Source organism: Miscanthus floridulus, chromosome 10 (assembly GCF_019320115.1).
Source record: "Miscanthus floridulus cultivar M001 chromosome 10, ASM1932011v1, whole genome shotgun sequence".
Taxonomy (NCBI): domain Eukaryota; kingdom Viridiplantae; phylum Streptophyta; class Magnoliopsida; order Poales; family Poaceae; genus Miscanthus; species Miscanthus floridulus.
In genome coordinates this window covers 27097686-27118979 of record NC_089589.1, presented here as the reverse complement: position 1 = coordinate 27118979, position 21294 = coordinate 27097686, and the positions used below count along the sequence as shown (strand labels likewise).

The 21294-nt window shown below is 41.7% G+C and overlaps 1 pseudogene; it reads right to left on the bottom strand.

The window, feature by feature from the left end:
• The window catches only part of LOC136488287 (putative disease resistance protein RGA4), a 50260-nt pseudogene extending 33264 nt beyond the window's left edge, over positions 1 to 16996 (bottom strand).
• Positions 16997 to 21294: the final 4298 nt, after the last annotated feature.

The following is a 21294-nucleotide window of genomic DNA, read 5'->3' as shown; positions in this document are numbered from 1 at the left end:
ATTCAATAATAGTTGTGCGCGAGAGATCGAAATTACCCCTGGATAATGTCTATCATATCTTGGTATAGTGCCCATTCTTTTCTCAACAGTCAAAGATTAGTAACCGACTTGAGTTTAACTCAATGACAATGAGTATCCAGTGAAAACTGCATTGGTTTATACACACACGTACATGCATATAAGTTGTATTGATATTACATAAAATGTGTAGACTACATTATTATTAACACTTACTCAAAGTTGTACGGGAAAAGTATTGTTGTCTTGTCGTGCTGCTTCACGAAGAACATCATGATATTCTCCTGTGCTTCAGATACCCATCGCTCCTTGACAATAATACCGGTTTTGAATACGATATAAGGATCAATGAAGCCAACACTGGTGTCTTGTATTCTTTGGAGCTCTGACATCTGGAATCTGTATATAAATATAAGTTACATGTGAGGATAATTATATACACGTACGCATGGAAGTGAGTTTATTAAATAAAAGTAAGAATCACTTACAAACAAAAGGAGCTAATGATTGATTTGTCCAGAGCGTCCATGTGGTATAGTTGATGCAATTCTTCGAAACTAATATGTAAGATGTCATCGCCACGGAAGTAATGATGGTCTCTAAATCTGACAAAGATCCACTGCTCACCCCTGCCACACGCCTGCATGTACCACTTGTTGAGCAAGTACATTTGCGTACCCAATTCATTCAGAGCCGCAGGGTTGTACAGACTTTTGCCATATTTATAAGTCTTCTAGGTATCAACTTCCAGGTTCTGGATTGGAGCTTTGCCCGTCAATTGATCCAAGGTTAAACCAGTATCTTGAAAAAAAGCATTAAGGGCTTGAACCGACACTTCTCCAGAGTTGTCTGGTCGATAGACTTCTATGTTGGAACCATATTGATTAGCAACAACAAGATTTTGCATTGGTTGCTTCTGTTGTCCGAGCTGTGGGACATCCTTCCCTGATGCTCTTTTCCTTTTCTTATCTGCATCATGTGACTTCACGAGGGAGCGGTCATAGTCTGATAGTGGCGAAGGCTTATGAAGTTCAATCATCTTTTTCTTGTGAGCATCGACCTTCTGCCTCAGCACCTCTCGTGGTAGGTAAAAGTACGGCTTCTCCTTAAGCTTCGCTTGACTCTTCTTTTTGGTATCTATAAAAAAATCTTTCACTTTTTTGTCTTCTTCAGCTGCTATTTGCTCATCAGTCTTTTCAGAAAGTATTTCTTGAGAAATAACTCTTTTTCTTGGGGTCTTCTTTGCCGCCGGGACCTTAGACGTCTTTGTAGTGCGTCGCTATGGAGGGGGTGGGGGCGGTGTTGGAGACCGGCGTGGAGGCGATGTGGCCGGTGTTGGTGGAGACCGGTGTGGAGGCGTTGGAGATCGTTGTGGAGGCGGTGGGGCCGGTGTAGGAGTTGGAGATCATTGTGGAGGCGATGGGGCCGGTGTAGGAGTTGGCGATCGCCGTGGGGATGAAGTCGTCTCGCCCCCCGCGACGCTGTGATGAGATGGGGAATGAATGATTAGGCTAGGCTGGGGGGAGACCCTGCTACAAAAACAAGTTGTGTGTCAATTATTTTTTAAGCCAATAGAAAATTAATGGAAAATAATATTTCATTCACTTTCATTCGTACCTAGGGTGAGGTAGGGGAAGCGGTGGCACCCCAGGAATGATGATGAAGCGTTTGCGCCATTGAATAAATGTCTTCTCTGCTTCTCCTAGTGTCTTCTCCCCATCACCGCTTTCAATGTCAAGAGGAACATTGCTGTAACCTTTGAGCACTCTATCGACCGAGACGCTAGCATATCCAGGTTGAATAACTGACCCATGGATTCTTAGTGTCTTCATTTGGTCTATTGGAGATACAACCCCGACAGCCACCATGATTGATGCATTATTACCATCTGGAATGTGCAGCTCACATGTTGTTAGAGGCTCGGTAATGTCATCAACAGGGAAGCGCAACCCAGCGTCGTCTTGAATAACTGGTAGCTCCGTAGAAGCACAACTGCTTTTCATCTGACCAACGGGGCTTATGGTGACTCCCGGCGTTGATTGCGATTGTATTTGACTCATTGCTAGCTGCACTTGCCTCTTGATCTCCTCCTGCATTCTTGCCTCAAGAGATTTTTCTCGTTCACGTGATTCAAGCAATGCTTGTCGTGACTCATCAACAAATTGCTCCAATGCACGGATTCGTTCTGCCTCCTCATCCTTCTTTCTCTGGCGACTTCTGTAGGTATCCTTGTCTGATGGGAATGCGTGTAGCCACGGAACCGCCCCATAGCCTCTTGTTCGACCACCGTGTTCGGGATTCTCTAGGGCATATGTCAATTCATCCTTCTCTCTGTTGGGCTTAAAAACACCACTATCAGCTTCTTCCCTAGCACGAGCTAGTCTCTATGTTGCTCTCTCAATTTTTTGGCCGGAAATTAGCTTGCCAGTGTCTGGGTCTAGGCTTCCCCCATGAGTGTAGACCCAATTCTTCGCGCGTTGAGGCCAGTTCTTCTCTATTGTTTCAGGCATGATTCCCTTGGCAGTAATCTCTACTTCTAGGTTCTGCCACTTGGGAATAGCACTCTTATAACCACCTGATCCCATGCGATGATGGTATTGCTTCTGTCGGGCATTCTGCTGATTCCTCGTCACACGTTCCTCACTGTCTTGGGATGTCTTGTATTCTACGAAGGCATCCCAATGGGACTCCAACTTGACAAACGCCTTAGCATTGAAATTCGGCGTAGCATTCTTCAAGATAAACTTTTTATACAATGTCTTCTTCCAACTCTGGAATAATGTTGCCATCTTCTTCATTGTCCAATCCCTCACTAGCTCCTTCAAAGCATCATCTGCTTGTAATGTGAAATGCTGAGTGATATCTCTCCAAGCTAGGTTCTTGTCACGATCAGATACAAAACTAACATTAGGAGCGGATATCTTCTGCTTCCATTCACGAGCACTAACTGGGATCCTATCCCTTACAACGAACCCACATTGATTGACATATGTCTGAGCATGTGGTCCCAATGGTTTGCCGGTGTCGGTGTCGAATTCTGATATTATGAAACGGCCCTCTAATGGCTTTTTTGGCCCTCGGACTTTCCTACTTTTGTCGGTGGTTGATGTAGATCCAGAGACCGGCTACATGAGTAGAAACACAATGATTAACAACAAATATACGTACGCATGCATCTATAAGAGATGATAGATAATCGAATATACCTCGCCAGTATTTTCTTGCGCGACAATTTGTTGATCTTCAACCACCGGCATATTCAGGATATCCTCATAATCAGCAAAGTACTGACTCGTGTCATCTACATCCACATTGGTGCCGGCGTTGATAATATCCGCCATTATGTCATCACTCAAGTTATCATCCGGAGCAGCCATTTGTATCTTCAAGATAACACATAGATAGAATTACTATGGTACATAACATAAGTACATGTGATAACACATATAGAATTACTAAATCCAATTAAATATAATAACACATAATATTTCATCAACATGGAAATAAGTACATGTATATATATACACATAGAATGATACAATATATTTTCTCTCTCTCTCAACACATAGAAATAAGTGCATATGTCTATATCTCTAGATATGCATGTGATACACATGCATAGAATATCTCTCTAGATACAATTTTCTCTCTCGCTCAACACATGAAAATAAGTACATGTATATATACATATAGAAATAATTAAGTACATATGTATACATATAGAATCTCTCTCTAGATATAATATATCTAGAGAGATAGAATATATAATTACTAAATCCAATTAAATAAATCTAACATGAAATTAGATAAACTAGTAATAGATAATACATTTTAATCTAACATATATCAAAAACTATAATAAAAAACTATCTAAAAAAACTATCTAAATAAAATACTAATTAAATTTTAATACATTTAAATCTAATATATCAAAAACTATCTAAAAATAACTAAAAAACTAACAATAAACTACATGTACTTATTTTAATCTAACATACAGCCGAGACTTTGTAAAAAAAAATCTAAAAAACATGGCCGATCGAGAGCAGCAGATCAAGATCGAGTTCGACGGAGGCCGTACGGCGTGGGCGCGCGGGAAGCGTCGGCGACGGAGGGTGGGGTCGGGTGCGGCGGCGTAGACGGGATGCGACGATGTGGGCCTGGAGAATGGCGCGGCCGGGCGGGGGTAGACGACGGCGACGGCGCGGCAGAGACGAGCTCGACGACGGCGGATGGCACGGCCAGGCGGGGCTGAGCGACGGAGGCGAGATCGAAGATGAACAGAACAGACGTTCGTTCGATATATATAGCCCGCAACCCTTTAGTCCCAGCTGGTAACACCAGCCGGGACTAAATGACCTTTAGTCCCGGTTGGTATTACCAGCCGGGACTAAATGTCCAACCCTTTAGTCCCGGTTGGTCTTACCAGCCGGGACTAAATGTCCTTTTGTCCCGGCTGGTGTTACCAGCCGGGACTAAAGGTATTTTTTTGGCGGGCACCGAAATTGCCGCCCACCCTTTAGTCCCGGTTCTTGGTCTGGGCCGGGACTGAAGCCCTGAAAATTTTGCCAACCCGCCCGCGTAATTGGAAAGGCCTGGGATTTTGATTTTGTTTAATACTAGGTTAATCAATTAATTCCATAGCAACTTCAATACTTTGCAATATTTATTTTAAAAAAATACTATTGATTAACTAATTATTTATTGTAAATAGGAAAATTTTGTAACCTAAAGTTTTTAATTTCTTTTATGAATATAGAATATAAATGTTACAAATACTAAGTATTTTGTTAATGCAAAAATATATTTGTAACTTAAAATTAATAAAACTAATATTATTCGATAAGAAATTTATTATCACATTATTGTAACGTCAATGTTTCAATTTTTTCTCGGTTTTTGACCAAAATTGATAGGAATTTTTTGTTGAACCTATAAAAATAGAGAAAATGTAGTATTTTTTGTTTTACAACTTTCTCAAATGAAAAAATGGCCTATATAAGGATTGTATATATATTGATGAGCTTAACAAACTCGGTATTCAAAACTTTTCAATTTGAGACAATCTAGGGTCCCGAAAACTAGTTTGTAGGCGTCGAAATTTAAAAATCACAAATTTGAACCGTCCAAACTTTCTCAAATGGAAAGTTGACCAAAACAACAATTGTAGATCTTTTTGAGTTTAAGAAACTTGGTATTCAAAACTTTTCAGTTTGAAGTCATTTAGAGTTCATAATACTAGAGTCAAAGTGTTGTTTTTTTATTTGACCAAATTTGACTTGGTCAAACTTGCTCAAATGAGACACTAAATGACCTCAGATGAAAAAACTTTGAATACCAAGTTTGATCATCTCAGCAAGATCTACAATTGTTACATAGCTTATTTTCCCATTTGAGAAATTTTTATCAAACACTAGTCACAACTTCTTGAATCTCATATATACTTTCTAAAACTATGTCACACACTTGTGAAATTTGAACTACATTTTATTCAAGCTTTCTCAAATGAAAAAATGGCCTATATAAGGATTGTATATATTGATGAGCTTAACAAACTCGGTATTCAAAACTTTTCAATTTGAGACAATCTAGGGTCCCGAAAACTAGTTTGTAGGCATCAAAATTTAAAAATCACAAATTTGAACCATCCAAACTTTCTCAAATGGAAAGTTGACCAAAACAACAATTGTAGATCTTTTTGAGTTTAACAAACTTGGTATTCAAAACTTTTCAGTTTGAAGTCATTTAGAGTTCATAATACTAGAGTCAAAGTGTTGTTTTTTTATTTGACCAAATTTGACTTGGTCAAACTTGCTCAAATGAGACACTAAATGACCTCAGATGAAAAAACTCTGAATACCAAGTTTGATCATCTCAGCAAGATCTACAATTGTTACATAGCTTATTTTCCCATTTGTGAATTTTTTATCAAACACTAGTCACAACTTCTTGAATCTCATAAATACTTTCTAAAACTATGTCACACTTGTGAAATTTGAACTACATTTTGTTCAAGCTTTCTCAAATGAAAAAATGGCCTATATAAGGATTGTATATATTGATGAGCTTAACAAACTCGGTATTCAAAACTTTTCAATTTGAGACAATCTAGGGTCCTGAAAACTAGTTTGTAGGCGTCGAAATTTAAAAATAAAAAATTTAAACCGTCCAAACTTTCTCAAATGGAAAGTTGACCAAAACAACAATTGTAGATCTTTTTGAGTTTAACAAACTTGGTATTCAAAACTTTTCAGTTTGAAGTCATTTAGAGTTCATAATACTAGAGTCAAAGTGTTGTTTTTTTATTTGACCAAATTTGACTTGGTCAAACTTGCTCAAATGAGACACTAAATGACCTCAGATGAAAAAACTTTGAATACCAAGTTTGATCATCTCAGCAAGATCTACAATTGTGAAGTCATAACATATTACATAATATCTGTCTCTAAAACATAATATATTAAACATGCATCGTTGTATCATGCGGGCACAATAGTGAATTTCTTCTTGACGTATGACCCTTGGTTATGATCTTGTCGTAACCATGGAGTGTCTTCATCATTTAACATGATGCTTGGATCTTTCTTCACTATGAAGGGTGGAATTCGGACATTTCTTTCGTAATCTTTTGACATGTCTGACTTGTCTTCAATTCCCACTATATTTATTTTCCCACAAAGAATTATGTGGCGCTTTGGCTCATTGATCATTGAGTTGATGTCTTCGTTTTTTCCTCTCTTTGATTTTGTAGACATGTCTTTCACATAGAACACCTGACTCACATCGGCAGCAAGGACGAATGATTCCTCTTTGTACCCAATATTGTTGAGGTCCACTGTTGTCATTCCATACTCTTTGTCGACTGTTACCCCTCCTCCGGTCAGCTTCACCCATTGGCACCGGAACAAAGGGACTTTAAAATTAGGTGCGTAGTCTAGTTCCCATATCTCTTCTATGCGGCCATAATATGTTTGTATATTCCCATTTGGATCTGTTCCATCTATGCGAACACCACTATTTTTATTGGTGCTCCTTTTATCTTAGGCAACTGTGTAAAATGTATTCCCATTTATCTCGTACCCTTGGTACGTGAGGATATGCCACGATGGCTGCCTAGCCAACAAATACAGTTGCTCATCAATATTGTCATCGCCTTGACATTCTTTTCGCAACCAACCACTGAAACTTTCCATGTGCTGACGCCTAATCCAAGCTTCAGTCTTCCCTGGAAATTTGGATCGTAAGAACTCCTTATGTATCTCGATGTACGGATGCACCAATGATGAGTTCTGAAGAACTGTGTAGTGTGCTTTATTGAAATAATCGTCTTCCATGACGATATATGTTTTCTTCCCTAAAGTTCCTTTACCACTGAGTCGCCCCTCGTGTCGTGATTCGGGAACGCCAATCGGGGCAAGGTCAGGAATAAAGTCAACACAGAACTCAATGACCTCCTCTGTTCCATAGCCCTGGGCGATGCTTCCTTCAGGCTTAGAACGGACTTTCACATATTTTTTCAAGACTCCCATAAACCTCTCAAAGGGGAACATGTTATGTAAGAACACAAGTCCAAGAATACTAATCTCCTTCACCAAATGAACTAGGATGTGTGTCATGATATTAAAGAAGGATGGAGGGAACACCAACTCAAAGCTGACAAGACATTGAACCACATCATTCTGTAGAGTAGCTAGTTCCACTGGATTGATTGCCTTCTGAGAAATTGCATTGAGGAATGCACATAGCTTCACGGTGGCTAGACGTACATGTGGAGGTAGAATTCCTCTTAAAGCAACTGGAAGCAATTGCGTCATAAGCACGTGGCAGTCATGGGACTTTAAGTTTAGGAATTTCTTATCTGGCACATTTATTATACCCTTTATATTGGAGGAGAATCCCGATGGGACCTTGATGCTGCTTAGATATTCGAACATGCTGTCCCTCTCTTCTTTGCTAAGCGTGTAGCTAGCAGGACTTAAGTAATGACGTCCATCATCTATCTTCTCTGGATGAAGGTTGTCTCATTCTTTCATGCCCTGCAAGTCCTGGCGTGCTTTAAGTGAATCCTTTGGCTTCCCGTACACACCCATGAATCCTAACACGTTCACACAAAGATTCTTTGTCAGGTGCATCACGTCGATTGCGTTGCGGACCTCTAGGACTTGCCAATAGGGTAGCTCCCAAAAGATGGACTTCTTCTTCCACATGGGTGCGTGTCCCTTAGCATCTTTGGGAACAGATTCACTGCCTTGTCCCTTTCCAAATACTACTTTCACATCCTTGACCATTGCGAGTACATCTTCCCCGGTTCGGTTATGAGGCTTCTTCCGATGGTCTGGCTTACCTTTAAAATGCTTCCCTTTCTTTCTTACTTGGTGATTCAACGGAAGGAATCGACGATGGCCAAGGTACACGACCTTTCGACATCTTTTCAAATATATACTGTCAAGGTCATCAAAACAATGTGTGCATGCATTATATCCTTTGTTTGTCTGACCTGAAAGATTACTTAAAGCAGGCCAATCATTGATTGTTACGAACAACATTGCTCGTAGGTCAAAGTGTTCTTGTTTGTACTCATCCCAGACACGTACACCTGGTTTGTTCCATAAAACTAGAAGTTCTTCAACTAATGGCTTCAGATAGACATCAATATCGTTGCCAGGTTGCCTCGGACCTTGGATGAGGATCGGCATCATAATGAACTTCCGCTTCATGCATAACCATGGAGGAAGGTTGTAGATACATAGAGTAACTGGCCAAGTGCTATGACTAGTGCTCTACTCTCCAAAAGGATTCATACCATCTGTACTTAAGGCGAACCATAAGTTTCTAGCCTCATTTGCAAACTCTGGAAATTCCCTGTCTATCGCTCTCCACTGGGACCCATCAGCTGGGTGTCTCAGCATATTGTCTACCTTACGGTCTTCTTTATACCACCGCAACAACTTTGCATGGTCTTTATTTCTGAACAAACATTTTAAGCGTGGTATTATAGGAGCATACCACATAACCTTGGCAGGGATTTTCTTTCTAGGACGTTGTTCACCCTCGACGTCACCAGGATCATTGCGCCTGATCTTATACCGCGATGCTTTACATACCGGACATTCATCCAAATTCTCGTATTCATTGCCATGGTAGAGGATGCAGTCATTAGGACATGCATGTATCTTCTGGATTTTTAATCCCAATGGGCAGACAACCTTTTTTGCTTCGTACGTAGTGGTGGGCAATTCATTTGGCTTCGGAAGCATCTTCTTTATGAGGTTCAATAAATTCCCAAATGCCTTGTTGGATATACCATTCTTTGCCTTCCGCTGTAGCAATTCCAGTGTTGTACCCAGCTTTTTTTGCCCCTCTTCGGCCGTCGGGTATAGCAACTTCCTATGATCCTCAAGCATGCGCTCGAACTTAACTTTCTCTTTTTCACTTTCCCATTCTTGTTGTGCATCACGAATGGCATCGCCAAGAGCATCACCGAGATCATCTTCTACCGCTACCTCTTCTTCATCTCTCCCCATTGTAGTATCATCAAAGGCACCATACTGAGCAATAATGTCATCAATGTCTAAATCTTCTCCTTCACCTTCTTCCATCATGACCCCGCTTTCTCCATGCTTAGTCCAACATATATAGTTTGACATGAAACCTGACTTAAGCAAATGTGAATGAAGACTCATTGAGCTTGAATATTCCTTTAAATTCTTACATAGGGCACATGGACAGCACATGAAACCATCCCGCTTATTTGCCTCAGCCACACCTAAGAAATAGTGCAAGCCCTCAATAAAGTCTTGGGAGCGGCGATCAGCATTGTACATCCAATGGCGTGACATAATCTGTATTACACGACAAATTATGAAAACCTTGAACATAATTTAGTATTTTATTACACAACATAAATGACACACACACGGTTGATTAATTAACTAAGTCTGGCTACAACGTAAGCAATCCCAACTATCACTAAACAAACTAAAACTACAATGCACTTCAGTAACATAATTATTTCGTGATCGTACGCAACTAAAACAGACAAATCATTCTTCTGTTGAATATCAATAAGCTTCTCCTGCTGGCTCACTGCCTCATCAGCAGCAGCCGCTACCTCAAGCGCACCCAAATTCTGCACGTATGTAGCATAATCTTCCTCCCAGTACCAACCATCGCATCCATTGCCCTCCCACTGTAATTAAAGCCAAAAAATATTTAGTCAAAAATATTCAAGAAAAGCAGGTCAATTAGCCATAAAGATAAAATGCGTAAGAAACTCACATCGCGATCCGGGCACTTGTAGAAAACACGACCCTTGTTGGGTCCCTGTCTCTTGACTCGGTACTCCATCACAATCTTCTACTTACACTTGCCGCAGATAATGAGAGGGAGTTCTGGCCTCAGTCGTTTCGCAACCGAACGAGAGGCCGATGATCCGGTACCAGTTGTCATCTACTTTCTATACTTATTTTTGCAAACTAGTGTAAATTTCATATTTTCTAAAATGATATATTTAAACAAAACTAGTACGGATTTCACATGTTTCAATAAATAACCATCCGTACTAGTTGACCTTGCTTACGTGATCATCTCGGCCAGCATTTCTCCACCGGACGGCACCGTACTTGGCCAAGGAAGAGCTCCGATTCTACGAGAAAGGGAACACAGTCTTCCACGACCGTTGCCGCTCTCCCTCGTAGCATCAAAGTTCCTCCTTGACATCCGTTACCGCTCGGCAGAGAACATGTTGGCCGAGCTGAACACGGTCCGCAAGTTCAACTAGTACGGATTTTCTATAATTTTCTAACTATTTACTAAGTTTTTCATTTCATGGAAAATTTAATTCTAAAAAAAGGCATGATTTCTAAGTAGTTTATTTCATGGAAAAAATAATTCTAAGTGACCTGCTCGATATCGGCGAGCTCGCGGACGTTTAGGTTGCCGAGGATAGTAACATTTGTAGATCTGAAGTTATCAAATATCCATCAAATTATAGCTCAAAAACATGTTTCAATAAATGACCATCCGTACAAGTTGACCTTGCTTACGTGATCAACTCGGCGAGCATTTCTCCACCGGACGGCACTGTACTTGGCCAAGGAAGAGCTCCGATTCTACGAGAAAGGGAACACGGTCTTCCACGACCGTTGCCGCTCTCCCTCGTAGAATCAAAGCTCCTCCTTGACGTCCGTTACCGCTCAGCAGAGAACATGCTCGCCGACCTGAACATGGTCCGCAAGTTCAACTAGTACGGATTTTCTACAATTTTCTAACTATTTTCTAAGTTTTTCATTTCATGGAAAATTTAATTCTAAAAAATAAAAGGCATGATTTCTAAGTATTTCATTTCATGAAAAAAATAATTCTAAGTGACCTGCTCGACATCGGCGAGCTCGTGGGCGTTTAGGTTGCCGAGGATAGTAACATTTGTAGATGACATTTGTAGGTCTGAAGTTATCAAATATCCATCAAATTATAGCTCAAAAACATGTTTCAATAAATAACCATCCGTACTAGTTGACCTTGCTTACGTGATCATCTCGACGAGCATTTCTCCACCGGACGGCACCGTACTTGCTAAGGAAGAGCTCCGATTCTACGAGAAAGGGAACACGGTCTTCTACGACCATTGCCGCTCTCCCTCGTAGAATCAAAGCTCCTCCTTGACGTCCGTTACCGCTCGGCAGAGAACATGCTTGCCGAGCTGAATACGGTCCGCAAGTTCAACTAGTACGGATTTTCTACAATTTTCTAACAATTTTCTAAGTTTTTCATTTCATGGAAAAATTAATTCTAAGATCACATAAGCCACCGGGAACGAGGATGGCGCGTGCTCCAGCGAGGACGAGCGAGGCGTGATTTTGATGAACTAATTTAACTTTTGTTTATCCAAACATATATGCAAATCATCATGTGATTTTGAGCTAAAAATGACATATAAAATCATAATAAAGTCCAACATATAAAGTTACACATGCATCTACATCGCAAAATGAGATAAGCTACTGATAAAACATAAGAGGATTAAGTTTGTTACTTCCAAAATCGAAGAGCAACACCAATGGAGGGGGAGAGAGCAAGAACAACAGCAAGCTGAAGAACAGAGGCAGTGAGTTTGAATGGAATGGCTCGGGCTCGGGGAGGAAGAAATGAGCTGGATTATAGGCCGGGATAATTAGTCCCGGTTAGGGGTCCAAACCGGGACTAAAGATTAATCTTTATTCCCGGGGCATCACCCAAACCGGGACTAAAAGCTTTAGTCCCGGTTGGTATTACCAACCGGGACTAAAGGTAAACCTTTAGTCCCGGTTGGTAATACCAGCCGGGACTAAAGATCCCTGCCCCGCGGACGACCGTTGGGCAGGGACCTTTAGTCCCGGTTGGTATTACCAACCGGGACTAAAGGGTCCTTTAGTCCCGGGGGCAAAAAATGCCGAGGCTAATGCTAATTTGGGACATCGTTCTAAAGTCTGTTCTCTAGTAGTGAGTGGTAGAAGATCGAGCCCTTACTTTTAAGAGTGCACCAAATATAATGTGATGCAGCTAACAAGCACGACGTCTGAATGAAAACCAAAGGAAATTTTCAAAGAATGGGTGAGCTTGTATGGACCTGTTTCTTGAGAAGCAACCATGCATCCCCAGGGTCAAGTTTATTGATATGGTGGTAGGGTTCCTCTGCCATCATTCGTCGTGCGACATTGTCATGCCTAGTGGTGATGAGGACACGGCTACCATGAGCTAGGGCAGCATTGAGCAAGGGCGTTCTAAGCACACCCTCCCATGCACGATAGTCCCAGACATCATACATTATCAATAAGGTCCTATGTCCCTTTAAGGCTTCCATTAGAGCTCGCTCTTGCAGTGCCTTTGCATTTCCGGCAATATGGTGGTATCCCCCAGCTTCAGAGATTGCTCTCCTCAACACCTCAATCTCATCAAAGTCTTGGTTGACACTCAACCATATTTTCTTTGTGAAATCTTGTTGTATTATGTCATTATTAAAGATCTTTTGGGCAAGGGTGGTCTTGCCAATCCCTCCAACTCCCACAATGGCGAAAACCATAATTCTGTTATATTCTTGTTGTGTTTGATACTCTTTTGTGAGCATCGCCACTAGATTTTTTGTGTCCTCCTCAATCTTCTCACCAACCAAACCTGATCCATCGAGGGTCCCCGATGTCTCACGTGTACTTGAACCAAATGATGCCTTCTTACTTCCATCGTCCTCATAGGAACCAAGGTTGATGAAGTTGAATGACGCGCTGCGTGCCTTGATGTCACTAGCCTCTTGTTAAGGTTCTTGATGCAGTTTCCAATATCATGGGCATGGAGGGGAGTCCGCATGCAGAATAGCAATGGGTTGAAGCATCCCATGTCCCGGCTTGGGCCTTGCTCCATGGCCTTGAGCTGGCACAGATCCAGGATGTTTGTGGCATCATACATGGCATCCCGAAGCTCTCCCACCCATGCCTTCACACTTAGATCAGTGATGTTCCTCCTATCAGCATCTGTGAGGAAGTTCTTGAGATCTCCAAGCTTGACTCCCATCTTGTCAATCTCCCGGGTGACCCCTAGTAGTATATGCACCTCTTCTTTAGCCATGTTCACCAACATGTGTGGGATGTAGGATGCCAAAACAGCAAGGACAGCCACCATGGCAGTGAGCTTGTATGGCTATTTTTCTGCAACAAAAGAAAACCATCATTTATAGGTTCAATAGCCTATAAACTCGGTCCATCCAAAAATAAATCAATTCCTAGAATGACCCTAAACAGTATAAGTTTGATCAAGTTTATAGAAGAGGGTGAAAATATCTATAGCACGAAATACGTACATTATATATATATATATATATATATATATATATATATATATATATATATATATATATATATATATATATATATATATATATATTCCATGAGGTATGTAGTTAGTGATACTAATTTGGTGATAGAAGTTTTGGTGCTCTTTTCAATAAATCTAGTTAAATTTAAATAGTTCGACTTAATACAACTCTAGAAGTTGAACTAATTTGGGACGAAGGGAGCACTGGAGTGGTTGCACCTCACATTCGGTGACCATATGCATATGGAACAATTCATATCTTCTAGCCTCTTAAAATGTGTATTATTGTTTCCTACCCAAAGTCAGGGACGGTAGTGTTAAAGTATTGATTCTCTGCATTGCATGTTTTTTTGCCGGTGATGCAGATGCTAATTATTCATAAATTTAATGCGACTTATGCAGTACAACACTTCTAATAATTGATGTAAAATGGGAGGCCCTAAAACAAATATAGCATTATTCCTTTTTTTTTGACAGAGGCATAGGAGTCCAATAATAACGCACTCGTTGCCGTAATGAACATATCGTAATCTGATACAATGGCTACTTTGCAGTTTCATATGTCTCTCAACTAATCACAAATCAGATGTTATCTCTGGGGTGGTTTGATTGATCCTACTCGTCACGAACAAGCAGAGAACCTGTTGTTGACAAATGGGAGGCAGAGCTATGCATGCATGCAAGAAAATACAAACGGCCATGCTAGAAACGAACCTGAGGTTGGCGTGGCCAGAACAGTTGCCGCTGTGGTTTATTCCGAGATCTGATTTTACAGCTCGACTGAGGCCGTGGAGGCAGCGAAGAAGGCCAATGGTGAGGTTTCCGGTAGGCGGTAGCCCAGTGTGTAAGGGGCGAGATCAAATCAAATTAAGGCCAATGGTGAGGTTTAGGTATGCGGCGGTGACTGTGAGAGGAGGCAGTAATATATATAGTAGGCTGCCAAGCAAGCTCTATAGTACGTACCAAGGACGAGAAATTGCGTGGAAATATCCGCGCGTATGACATTGTGAAAATATTGTAAAGTAACCCCCTAAATTTGTAATTTTATATAGATTATCCACCTCCATCGTTACTAAAATTAACATAAAAACCCCTGAATCTGTATGTAAATCACCTACTTATTATTTACTATAAAAAATATGACAGTCAATGTTCCACATATTCTTCTTCTTAATTACTCACTTAAGTAATAAATGTATTATATTTGTCATATTAAAAAAAGAACATGTGTATAATAAGAATGCTTGAAGCAATGAGCATACATATGATGTATTTTTCCGTAGCCCATTCTTGATTATATAGCCGGCCAGAAACCCTAGCCCATTCTTTCTCCCTCACCGACACCACCTCCCAACCACCTCTCTCTTCCTTACCCGAGCACTTCCTTCCGCCCCATCTCTCCCTCACCCGCACTCCCTCCCGGCCCTCTCTCTATTCCACGGTACCACCACGGCCCTAAGACTGGATCTAGCATCGGCGCAGGTGGCAGACACCACCCATGGTCCTCGGCAGCATGGCGGACACCACCCAACATAGAGATGGACCTCGATGTCACAATCCTCGCCACTTGGGGCAGCTGGCGCAGACCAGCATAGACGACTGCAGGCACACATGACATGTGTACTTTTTAATTATTTTTATTCAATTTTCAATATCGGTTTCAATGTGGCGGTGATGAAGGTGAGCATCACTGCCGAACCGCAAAACCAGTGGTGGTGGTGGTTTTCAAGCCGGCGGAGATAATGTTTGTGTAGTAGTGTTTTGAAAGTGGTTTACAAACCCTAGATTTCTAATATTAATGCTAAGACAAATAAATGTCTAGGTTAATTTATAGCCCTTAACAATTTTGTACAACCAAGTGCATAAGGGCATTCTTAGTATAGAGTTTCGTTATGTGGATTGTAAGAGTGCCACATCATTTTGATGAGTGAAATGATCCCTCTTAGGACACAATTTTATAAATAGATAGTGAAGCATGGTGAAGCAAATGTGAATCACATGCGCAAGATTACCAACATCTAAATAGGTAGTGATGCAAATGTGCAGGCATGAATCTGTAACAAAATAAATCTATAAATTAACTTATACGAACCTACTTCTTGAGCAAAGACCAGGCATCTTCTTGCTCTAATTTGTCGACATGGTGGTAGGGCACCTCCGCCATCATGCCTTTAGTGACCATGTCATGTCTTGTGGTAACGAGGACACAACTACCTTGCTCTAGGATGCTTAATAATGGAGTTTTGAGGACACCCTCCCATGCATGGTGGTCCCAGACATCATCCATCACCAATAGTGTCTGGCACCCCTACAAGGCTTCCTTCAGGGTTCGCATTAGTGCAGCCTTTGTGTTTCTAGCTGCTTGATGGTCTCCTTGCGCTTCATTTATAGCTCTCTCCAATAGATCAATGTCGCTAAATTCTTGATTGACACTCAACCATATTCTTCTTTCAAATTCTAGTTTGATGATGTCATTGTTGAAGATCTTCTTGGCAAGGGTGGTTTTGCCAATCCCTCCAACTCCCACAATAGCATAGACCATAATTTTTTTGTGTTCATGTATATTTTTCTCCTTCTTTGTGAGCAAATCCACAAGATGTCTTGTGTCCTCCTCAATCTTCTCACCAGCAACACCTAACTCATCCTCCCCTGTTGTCTCACGCCTAGCACGACGAGAGGATTCTAACTTTTGCCTGCTATCCTCATAAGATGCAAGGTTAATGAAGTTAAATGTTTTGCTATGCTTCTCAATGTCATCTAGCCTCTCATTAAGATTTTTTATGCGATTACCAATGTCATGAGCATGGAGAGGATCCCTCATACAAAATAGCAAGGGATTGAAGCAGCCGATATCCATGCTTGGACCCCTTCCCATGGCCTTGAGCTGGCACAAATCAAGGATGTTGCCGGCATCATACATGACATTCCTAAGCTCTCTCACCCATGATTGTACACTCTCATCGATGATGTTCTTCTTGTCAGCATCGGCAAGGAACCTCTTAAGGTCCCCAAGCTTGATGTCCATCTTCTTTATCTCATCAGGGACACCCAACAGCAGATGCACCTCTTCTTTATTCATCTCCAACAACATGTCTTTGAAGTATGATGCTAAAGCATCCAATACCGCCGCCATTGTTGTTTGGTATCTAGAAAATCAATATTAGATAAAATGTCATTTTTTGATAATATGGTTTGTTTAAAGATGCTGAACGCATTAAGGCCCCGTAACATGGGCACTACTCAAATGGCAAAACTGTAGCACTAGATAAGTACTAGAACAGAGTTGATAGTAGGGAATGTTGCAACTAATCACAAAATGATAATTCAAGGGCCTGGCTTTGGTACCAGATCTGTTACATAGTAACAAGATAAAAGCACGGAGCTGAAAAATTAGTGAGTAGAAGATGTAAATATTTGAACGTTTGATCTATGGATGATGTTGCTATATATACTTGGCACCTAAAATCTGAAAGGAGTCACACCAATATCAACCTGCGTGTGAGTATGTTTGTGTGTGGAAGATAACTAACATATCTAACAATAATAAGAAACAAAGAAAGAAAGAAAGTGGATGGACAGAAAAATAGAGAGGGGGAGAGAACAGGGAAGTTGTGGTACGCATGGTGCATATGTATTTCATTTGTTTACATTCTATCTAGTATTATGCTTGGTTTGCTTGTGTTGTCATCAATCACAAAAAATGGGGACATTGTAAGGATAATGTGCCCATTATCGTATCTTTGAGTTTTGGTGATTTAGATGACAACGCAAGACAAGGACTAATATATATGTTAAATATATGTTAGATAACTGAAAATAGTTCCTAGGTGTGGAAGAAAAGAAATTAGCATGAAAACCGGTGATGAAATGGGGCAAAAAGTACTTGGTGCGCTGAAGAAGCACATGTTGGACAGTCTGGCGATGGGAGAAATATATGCACCTGACAATTGAAGATAGAAGTGCCTACGAAAAAAATTCCTTGCTTGAGTATCGGACAATCCAGTAGAAAGGCAGAAGCATGGATCATTCGATGATGACCAGAGACCTGGCCACTGTGTAGCCCTGGTAGGCAGAGAGCATTGAACCACCCAGCGAAATGAACCGTGAAGTTGGTGGATCATCCGGTGTGGTCCAGTGGAGTGACTAAAGGTGTTTGCAAGCACCAGAGGACCCGACGATATTAATTAAAAAAATCAAACAACGTATCGTCCAACAATTGGAAAAAGTAAACGAGTAGTTCAATAGCTAGTAACACCGTATGATCTTGTGATGGATCTTTTGAAGACAGTAAATCAGTCCAGTGTTTACAGGAAATTTGACGGACTTTTTCCGGTGGTTATTACAGATGGGCTATGTATATGAACTTGCCTTTCACTTGCTTGTGTGTGTCTTAGTACCCTTTAGTTTGAACATCTTCGAGACGGTGATCATCCATTCTTGGTGTGGAGTGGTGGCGTATCTGTGTGCAGGGGCGGATCCAAAATCAGCCCAGGGGGGGGCTAAATACTAGGAAAAGGCTTTGAGTTGGGCTTTCATAGGGATTTTGGGCTGAATTGAGAGCGAGTTGGGCCGATGTCCTCCTTGTATTTGTGGCCACGGGGGGCTGCAGCCCACCCTGAATCCGCCCATGTCTGTGTGCAAAGGACGAGGAGACCCCCCTAGTTTGGAGAAGATCCATAGTGTATACAGGGTCAAGGCAACTAGAAGAGCCAGGTGGTGGTGGTGAAACTTCATAATTCAAGGGATAGCCTTAGGTTAGCTGGGAGCTTTCTATCGCAAGTCAAACACCGTGACAGGGAGAGTATTTGTGTTTGATTCGTGTTTAAGACCTGGCTCGGCTAGCCAACAAAGCCTAGGTTACATTGGTTAGCTTAGCATGCACAAGAAATGGTGTGACTGGATGTCTAGTTTGCCTTGTATATAATCACCCATCTTTGTGCTAGTAAGTTACCTCTTTGAGGCATTCTATCGAACAGGTGGTCAGCCACATGCCAAACCATCTCTACTGCCAGCATGCTCCTCTACCCCCTCACAGGCGGGCACCTACGCCATTCCAACACACAGGCCAAAGTAGGAAGAAGCAGTTGAGCATGAGGACGGAGTATCGCAGATGCAATGGTGGTGATGTAATCGTAGGTAGGGGCCGAGGCACCTTGTGCAGAGCTAGCACGACTGTCGAGCCAACGGGTGCTGTTGACCGCCTCCGACCATGATGTCCTCAAGTTTTAAGGCCAATGCTTCTGACCATGATGTTGAGCTCGCCCTCCTCTATGGAGGGTTCCAACGTGGTGCTCGGCCTGGGTTCTTGGCGCTCCTCTCCTCTTTGGCAGGTGCTCGGTCCTTGTCGTGCTCTCCGGCTGGTGCTCAACGGTGGGGTACCAAGCTGGGACTAAGGGACTAGAGGTGAGGTGGCAGGGACCGATGGCCTTGAGGTGAGACATGTGCTAGTCAAATCGGGCTCCATGGAAATGTCTATAGAGGTCGTTTCCAGTAAAACAGGCTTAGGGGTGTTGGGTGCATTGTTGGACCCAATCTATATGCCCTTCTAGGCAACCAAATAGGCCGGCCTGCATTGCTGGAGCCTAGCAGGTGGTAGGATTGGATTTAGGTTTAGACTAGTTCATAGAATTGGCTCTAGGTTGCAAAACTATTTGTGGGAATGGTTAGTTAGACCAAACTAGAAAAACCATAAATGCACATCATGCTAAAGTAGCTTGGTTTTTCTTGTGTTAATTTAAATTAAGCTGTAGGATTTAAGTTTAAAATTAGACACCCAATTCACCCCCTGTTAGGTGTTCTCGAGACATCAATGGAGGGAGTATTACCAAATCTAATTTTGACATGCAAACAAGCCTCTAGAGACCTTAATGGACGGAGTATTACCAAATCTAATTTTGACATGCAAACAAGCATGGATATTGATGGTCGAAGCCTCCTGTGTTCAATATGGTGTCTTAGCTTGCCCAAAAGTATCGTATATATACTCCCTCCCTCCTAAATCAGACCATTCTAAGTTTGACAAAATTTACATAAAAGAATAAAAGTCCTTACAATACCAGGTTAACAGCATTAGATAAGTTACGAAATCTAGTTTCATATGTAATTCGCCTCTTTCATATTGTACTATTGATGTTAATACTCTTCACTATAAACTTAGTTAAATTAGGATAGTTTGACTAATTAGGACAACCTTAGATCCATATATTTCAGGACAAAAAAAAAGTATGGTATTAGTGATGTATACATTTTAGAAACTGTTTTTGTCTTTGTGAATGATAATACAAACACACAGATCTTTCAAAAACACACACAACCACAAGGAATAGGAGAATGTTTATATATAGGGATTTTTGTTAACACAAGGCTGATTTGTGCGTAGCACACTTGATTCATCGATTTTGTCCGCTGGACACCATGATTTTGTGTTTCATGTCTCCAACACAGCGAAGAATAAAATGACTATGATCTCTCCTTTGCCGCTGAGCAGTAATACATCAGCAAGAACTCTCGATTCCAATCGAGGGTGAAATGGTTTGCTACTGCCAGTGGTGGTGCCACCGTCCGGTGACCCCGAGGGGCCGACAGGTGCCCATCGGCGAAGTGCAATGGGATTTTTTTGTTTGTACCAAAGAGAGACTCCTATAAGTTTCTAGCTCCACCGCTGGCTGCTGCAATTTGTCCACCATTGAGCCACCGGGATTGACAAGAAGCTACTGAATCAACGCCACTGGTGGCCCTAATTTGAAGGGCATGCACGGAGAAGACCATGGATGCGGGCGTGTGGACATTTTGTTCTTGGCACCCCGGTATAGTACACTGCGTGAGCATGTGGCGCTGGCCCACATGAGCGTTAACATCTAGAGCTGGCGGTGCAGGATGCAGGACGGGGGCGATGGCGCTTACCGGGCGTAGCCCAACAGAAGGAGGTTTGGCGATAACAACATGGTCCAATGTGGAAATGAGTCGAAGGGAAGAGAGTGTCAAGGGCAGAATGGTCCTTTGACTGGGCATGGCGTGTCATGGAAAAAAATAATGTTTTGGCAACGTGTTTGTGACTAATTCAATGAGTACAGTGCGTTGTGCACAAATCCACTCTTTTTTTAGTGTCCTGTGGACAAAAATCCCTTATTATACCGTCAACAGATGAAGCACATGAATCAAGCAAACAAGAACCGAATATAGAAGGGGACAACATACAATTTTTGTATAACTATCAACAGACGAAGTATAAGCTAAGGGGTGTTGGGTGCATTGCTAGAGCTAGTCTGCAGGCCCTTCCGAGGCAACCATAGGACCACCTGCATTGCTATAGCTGGACAAGTAGCAAACAAGGCAACCAAACAGACCGGGAGGGTACCAGGATGGATATATACTCCCTGCCTCCTAAATCAGACCATTCTAAGTTTGACTAAATTTATAGAGAAGAACACT